Here is a 7,650-nt window from a genome sequence, read left to right as displayed (position 1 = left end):
AACTTCAATGCTGTAACCCTTTAATACAGTTTAATACAGTCATGTTGTGGTGACCCTCTCCTCCCCAACCATAAAATTAAGAACCACAGAGTTAAAATAATTCCTTGACTGGGACCTTCTAGGACTCCACCTATCCCTGGGTCTTCTGAGTCACTGGCCACAGCTTCCGTCTGCATTGTCCCTCGTGGGTCCTGGTCTTGTGTCCTCCTCCGTCCCCTTTTCAGTGTCGATACAGTTGCTCCTTGGTCCCTATCACTCTTTAGACAGAATTCACATCCCCAACTAAGATGTCCTCCAAATTCAGATATGCACCCCATCATTGCCTCTTGGATGCTCATCTGTTTCTCGGAACTTAGCCTATTTTAAGCCTTTATGTACTATAATGGCTGAACCGTGACCCCCTGCCCCCCACATCCATACACTAATGCCCTAAACCCCAGGATCTCAGCACCCGACATATTTGCAGTCAGTAAGGCACTAAGGATGAATGAGGTCATTGTGACGTGTCCTAATTCAATATGATGCTGTCCTTGCAAGGAAATGGGAATATAGACGTGCACAAAGGATAACCACACAAGAACACAGGGAGAAGATGGCTATCTGTAAATAGCCAAGGAGAAAGGACTCAGAAGAAACCAGCCTGGAGGCGTCTTGACTTTTCTGTTTTCTAGAAATACAAGATGCCTTGTCTTACATTGCTTGGTCCTGGAAACTTGACTAGGCAATGAGCGATGAAGGAAGGACAGACACACAGACACTCATAAAGAAAAACTGGGATTGGGTGGGTTTGCTTGCTCTGGTGGAGGCACCAACTACAACCCAGAAGCTCAGCCCATTTATTTTATATATCTCAACTAGGAGGCAGGTTTGTTGCATACAACTAAATAAGGGGCAGGTTTAGATGCACTATGTAGAAGGTCCCTGGAGGAGAACAGTCTCAGGCTCCAAAGGCTGACTGACTACCCAGCAGGCAGACCTGCTGGCTAAGAGTGTTTCAGGACCTATAAAACCAGCACATAGCACATGGACACAAGTGATTATCCTTTTATGTATTTTCAGAGGCCTGGACACAGATCCTCCTAGACTGAGATTACACATAGCCAGGGCACTACGGTTCAAAATAGCACCATGCATGATAATGAGAAACTGAATCCAGGCAGCATCTCTTCTTACCAGAGCCACACAAGGCAGAGTGAGGTACTTGGGGGCTCTGTACTTAGTAGGCTCCTTCTACCTTGTAAACACCTCAACCAAGACTAACAGAGTCTGAATATGCCTCCCCTGAGGAACTGGGCACTGAGGGCCTGTGCTCACCTCCTACTCCATATGGCTCTTACGTGCTTCAGGCCTCAAGGTTGCCAGGTGGTGGTGGCACATGCCTTTATCCCAGCACTCAAGGCAGAGGTAGAAAGATCTCTCAGTTTGAGACCAGCCTTGTCTACAAAGTCAGTTTCAGGACAAAGAGAATCCCTGTCTTGAAAAATAACAAAACAAAACAAAACAAAAAGTCTCAATCTTAAGGTTTTTGGGAGTGAAGCGTGATCCCTGAAACATATATGTATCATCATACCTTGTGTTCGCCAGCCTTTTATCACAGTGACAAAACATCTGGCATAAACTTGAAAGGAAGATTGGAGAGATGACTTAGTTCGTTAGGAGCACTTGTTGCTCTTGGAGACGACCTGGGTTCACTTCCCAGCATCCCAGCATCCCATGACAGCTCACAACTGCCTGTAACCTTGGTGCCGAAGGATCTCATGCCCTCTTCTGGCCTCTGAGGGTACTGCACACACATGGTGCACAGAAATACAGGCAGGCAAAACAGCTATACACATAAAAAATAAAATAAGTAAATCTCAAAAAAATTAAAAGAAGAAAATATTTACTTTGTTCAGGGTTTCAGATGGCTCAATGCAAGTTCAGCTGAATTCATTTCTGTGGACCTGAGACAAGACAAAATATCACAACAGCAGGAACATGTGGTGGGGGAGGATGCTTTTCTCACAGCAACAGGTAATTAGGAAAACACAGAAGAGGCGAGCAAAAAGATGTACCTTTTAAAGACAACACCGGTCTCCCACTTCTTCCGGTCAGGCCCCACCTTCTCCAGTCTCTGCTAGCCCACTTTAATCTGGTCAATTATTAATCCCTTGATGGATTAACCGATTGTTGAAGTTAGACCAATCATGATAAACCACCCTGCCAATGCTTGAATCTATTATCTGAACATTAAGCCTCAAGAACCAGTGCCTTTTAGGGACACTTGGTCTAAACCACAGTGTGCTTTTGCCCATGCACAGGATACCAAGAAAGTCAGGGCCCAGACCCATGAGGAAAGAGCACGCTAGAGGAAACCATGCAGCAGAGTTTCGCCATCATCAATGACAGAAAGACACTAAGATTCTAAGTTGAAGGTTTGAATTAGACGAGCTGGGGTAGTATGGATATCAGCCTTTTTTTTTTTTTTTTTTTTTTGTATAGACTCCAGGACCACCAGCCAGGGTGGGCTGTGCCCTCTCATCAACCACTAATCAAGAAAATGCTAAACTGGTTTGCCTATAGTTAGATCTTTATGAAGGCATTTTCTTCATTGGGGTTCTTCCTCTCAAATGGCTTTAGCTCATGTCATCGACATGAAACTCTCCAGCTTTCCTCTCAAGCCCTACTGTCAACCACGGGAAGTGGACAAAAGGTGGTTAGAGGTGTCCCGTGGAAGGCACGTGTAGCAGGCATGGGAGAATCCAGAAGTGGGAAGAAAGGAGCCAGGGTTGGGGCTGAGCCTTGAAACATTGATGCTACCATACAGACCGAGGGAGGAAGAAGAGGAGTTTGCCATGTACCCTGAATGGAAGGGCCATGCAGGTTCATGCAAAGGCTCTTGGGTATAGTTGGTTCTCGAGGGGCAAAGGCTAGACTACCAGGCAGGATCATTACTGACAGGGCTTAAAGCCATCATCTACACCTCTGAGGTTAGACTTGGCAGGGGTGGGTGTGGGTGTGTTGGGAGTGTGGGTAGGGGTGAGGTGGGAGGTAGGGGTGGGAGTGTGGTGGGGGTGTCAGTAGGGATGGAGTCGGGTGGGGGTGGGTCCAGTATGGTTTGGGAGAGTGATGAGGTCAGGCTTGCTTCCTGGAAGAATCTGGACCCAAGGTTCTCAAATATCTACACAAAAGACTGCTTCACAAGAGGGGCTAGGGACACAGCTCAGTTGGTAGAATACTTGTCTATCATGATTGAAACTGAATATGATCTCCAGCATTACAAAAACCAGGTGTGGAGGTGCATACCTATAATCACGACACTCGGGAAGTGCAGGCAGGAGGATCAGAAGCTCAATGTAATCCTCAACTACATAGCAGTTGAATGCTGAGGTCAGCCTGGGCTACAAGAAACCCTTGTGCAAACCAAGCAAACAAAACGTGGCAGCCTTAATTCCTTTCTCTGTTAGGTGGAGACAATAATCCCATGTGCCATGTGGCCTGTGTCACTGCTGAATGTCACAGTTGTTCTCAGATTTCTGGGCCAGCAGGGAATGGCCATTTCAGGAGAATGCAGCCCTTACTGTTATGACTGACCTTCCCAGAAGAAGGTCAGAAACCACACAGCAACAAAGCTGTTGGCTGCTCTCAGAAGCCAGGCCTAAACCCAAACAGCAGCGCAGATGATGGTCTGTGAGCTGACCAGACCAGGTGTCTGAGCCAAGGGCCACGCCCACTGCAGAGCTAATCTTTGAGGGAGGCAGGTTTAGGGGAGCATCTCTGTTTCACATTTATAGTGCTAGGGCCCCAGGAACAGTTGAGGGGGACCTAGAGGTGAAGAGCAGACTCTGAGAGAGGAGCCCGAGGTTGAGGACCAAGGGAGGAGCCACTGTACTAGAGGCCGGGCTCCCATCACCCCCTTCCAGGTCAGAGCCCTTCCTCAGACTGCACTTCCAGATTCCTGTGGACTTCCATGTGCAAACAAAATCCGGACTCTTAGAAGTCAGTGTCCCTAGCTTGCCTCTTCCAGCACTGAGTGCCATATAAGGAGGGAGGAGGGGGCACTAGCCCACTGGAGCAGGTGGCTCTGGTGGGCTTTGCCCTTCTCCCCAATTCCCTCTGCCTTGCTAAAACCTGTTAGATTACATTCCTAAAGCTAGTCCCCAAGGTCTTGTCCCTTATTTGGTCACTTCCTCCTCCCGAGGCCTACCTACTACCAAGGTCCAGCTATCAAAGTATTAAAGCCCAGCAATCAAAAGCCCACTTTGGTTCACATAATTAACATGTCCAATTAAAATTAAGCTCCTCATCCTAACACGGGGTTTCCCGTTTTACCTTTATAAATTGCCATTTACTATGATGTTCCACGTCTGTCCCCTCTCTATGAGGCAGTTTTTTATCCCTCTGGGACAAATACCCCTTACTTTTTTTCCATTGTCCCCTCCCCCTTCTCACTTATCCCCTACCTCCTTTACCACTGCACCCCAGCCCATTCTAACTCAGACCTCCCCTTTTCCTCCTCTTAAAAACTACACCTGCAAGGCCATGTGCTGCTGTTTTTCTGCCTGAGTCAGCAGCCACTTTAACTTTCTTTCCCCACTTAATAAAGGATCTCTCTGTGAAAACAGGTGTTTGGGTGTGGTTTGTGCCTAACTGGGGCCCAGGAGAGAGGCATTGTTTTGCAGGGGTCTCCTTCCAGAGAGGCTTAGTGTCATGTTGTGTAGCAATTTCCTCTGAGATAAACTATTCCATCTTGGAGGGAAGTTCACAGAGACATAGGATGTTCTCAGAGGAAAACATTTTGCTCTTGGGGAAGCTGGTTAAGGCATAGTATGTTAAAGGGGAAGGAAACTGTCCTTCCTAGAAGGAAGCTCCTTAAGATACAAGATGTTCTAGGGGGAGGTGAAACTTCATCCTGTCAATAGGCTCATTAAGCCCAGGAAGTAAACAACCCAAAAGTTTCAGGAAGTCCCTGAAACTGACCACTAGATATCTCCACCCTGTGCTATATGGGAGCTCTCATATGTCCTGAACTCCCTGGAGCAGACCAGCCAAGATGCCTGGAAGGAGGGGTGACTGTCTGAGCTGTCTAGAAGAGACTAAGACCAGCTGGACTACGTGGAAGGGACACTCTCCAATATGTGGAGCCTCCTGCAGGTTGTGCAGTGAGCTCCAGGTTTCCAGCTTTCCTGAGCTGTCACCCATGCTGGGGAGGGCTTTTTTAATATAGCTTCCTTTGAGTGGTTTCTGCTCCCGTAACTTACCTCTCACCCATACGCCTGTAAGTAACCCCAATAAAACTCAATGATTCCCCTCTTCTGGCATGGAAGTGTACATGCAGGAGGAGCACTATATGCATAGCAAATAGAAAAAAATCTTCAATGATTCACCAAGATGGTGTTATTCGCACCTTGGTCTGACCTTGGGTCCCTATCTAGGGTAAGTAAATGTTTGTTCTCTTCTCTCCAGGAAGAATGTCACACCACACCAATCAGTCCCAGGACAGTCAAGAAAAGCCTGGCATCCCACTCCCGGAGGCTATGGGGATGGGGACCAGTGGTCGCACCTCACTAGTGTGCCTTCTTGTCTCTCACCTGGTGTAATGGGGAACTCATGGTTCCCACAACTCACAGGGGGTGGGGGGGAACAAGAGCCTGGAGTGAGCAACCCTGTCTATAGCACAGAGCAGGCCCTGGCACAGGGCAGGTGCCTCATAAACACCAGCAGGGAGACATGAGGGTGAGGGGGAGCACATGCCAATACTTTCCACTGACGCCCGAATTCCGTTTGAAGGTTGTAATTTGGCCAGGGGTTTGTTTTAATTAGCGAGCTGCAGGAAGAGTGAATGCGGGGGACTCGAATGCTTGATGATTTCTCCAGGTGGCAGGAAAAAATATTAAATGATAAAAACAGTCTGAGAAGCATTCTTGGGAGCAGGGCCTTTTAGCATAGCCTAAATATAGCAAAGGGTATTTTTGTAGATGGCAACATGGTGCCCAAGACTTAGAAGAAAACAGCATCTCTTCCCAAGTTTCCATCCGGCTTTCTCATGAATCAAGGTGACCGGCATCAGCTGGAAGCATCCAGCTGCCTGAGGGTCGGTCCCACAACCTGGCTCTGGGCACTGCCTGGTGCAGAGGGGCAAGAGTGAGCAGTACTGCAACCCTGCCTGACTGTAGGACCCGGCTCAGCCACACCTCCGAGCCTTTTGCAGATCTGCATTTTGAAGAGGAAGCAAAGCTCCGAGGAGGCAGAATTCAGTCAAAGAGCTTCAAAAACAAACTCAAGAGTCCCACAAACCCCTAATTGAGACCAGGTTAGCAGAGCCGCAGCAGGGGCTCAGCCATGTGGTGTCTGACAAAAGCCTTCCTCCCCCAGCGGCTTCTTCTCTGAGTTTTTGACATAAGCCATAACAAACACCATACAGAACCAATTACCCAGTGCCCCACGGAAGAGGCGGTGCTGCGGCTGGGGTGGACCCCCTCCTTGGATGTCTCCTCTGTGTGGAGGCCACCCCACTGCCAGTTCTGTGACCCTGCCGTGTCCAGAGCCAGGCCTGCCAGCCCCAGGAAAACCACAGAGTGATTGATGGTGAATCTGGAAACGTGGGATGTGTGGTGACTTCCCCTCAGAGAGATGGGTTCATGGAAGCTAATTGAATGGATAAAGGCCACCCAAGGGCTTTTAATGTCACAATCCAAAAGAGGGGCTCGCACTAGGGAGGGAGAGTTTGGTGGGGTGAGGTGTTGTTGGGAGGGTGATTAAGGAGAGCACCCATGTGCTCTGTGGGCAAGCCTCTCCTGAGTACTTTGTTTAAGGCTTTGTGCCACGTGGTTCCCTTAGAATTCGCATCCCAGTTGTTCACGGCCTTACGTAGAGAGAGTCAGAGAAGGTGGCAGATGAAGGGCTGGAGCTTGCTGGGCAACAGGGTGGCCTAAGATTGCCAAGCATGTTTTCAGGAGTGAGATTTCTGAGTTCCAGTCCTCACTGCCCTTGTGACTTGGTTGCTAAGGCTGAGAGTTCTCATCTGAAGGTAGGAACCGTACGAGGGTGACACTCTCAAGTTGTGTTCAGCAGAACATGGAGGAGCCCAAGCAAAAGACGCAGGACAGAGAAGGGCTCTACAGAAGGAGCTGTGGTTTCCTTTCTGCTGGAGGCCCTGTGCAGCTAAGAGAACCCCACACTGAGCTTGTCACTTTGAGCATGTCGGGGCAGCCTGGCTGGGAAGGATGTTTGCGGGCAAAGGGCTGCTTCACTCACCTGACATATTTACCTCATGGCTTCCTTCTAAAAGCAAAGCAAACAAACACACTCAAATCTGTGATTAATCAGAAACGCCAGAGGCAGCAGCAGGCAGGCCTTCCTACACCATGGAGATGCTGGCCCGGGCTCAAGGAGCTAATTCCAGGTGAGGGATGGTGGGCCTATGTGGGCCTCCACATAGAGCCTCCGTGGTAAAGCCCTTGTAAGACGGCAGGAGCCTCTGAAAAGGACGTCAGAGAGAACTTGCAGCCTTCAGATTTTTCTCTAAAGAGCCGGCCATTGCCATCCACTAATGCCTTGCTGGGCCCCAGGGACTGACCAAACCTTTGGTCTGCCTTCAGCATCTTCTCTGGTACCCTTTGCCCCTCTTAGGACCCTCCTTTGCCAACTTTCCTCTCAGTCATTCCTGAC

This window comes from Arvicola amphibius, chromosome 9 (assembly GCF_903992535.2).
Source record: "Arvicola amphibius chromosome 9, mArvAmp1.2, whole genome shotgun sequence".
NCBI classification, from domain to species: domain Eukaryota; kingdom Metazoa; phylum Chordata; class Mammalia; order Rodentia; family Cricetidae; genus Arvicola; species Arvicola amphibius.
This window is presented reverse-complemented; position numbering follows the sequence as displayed.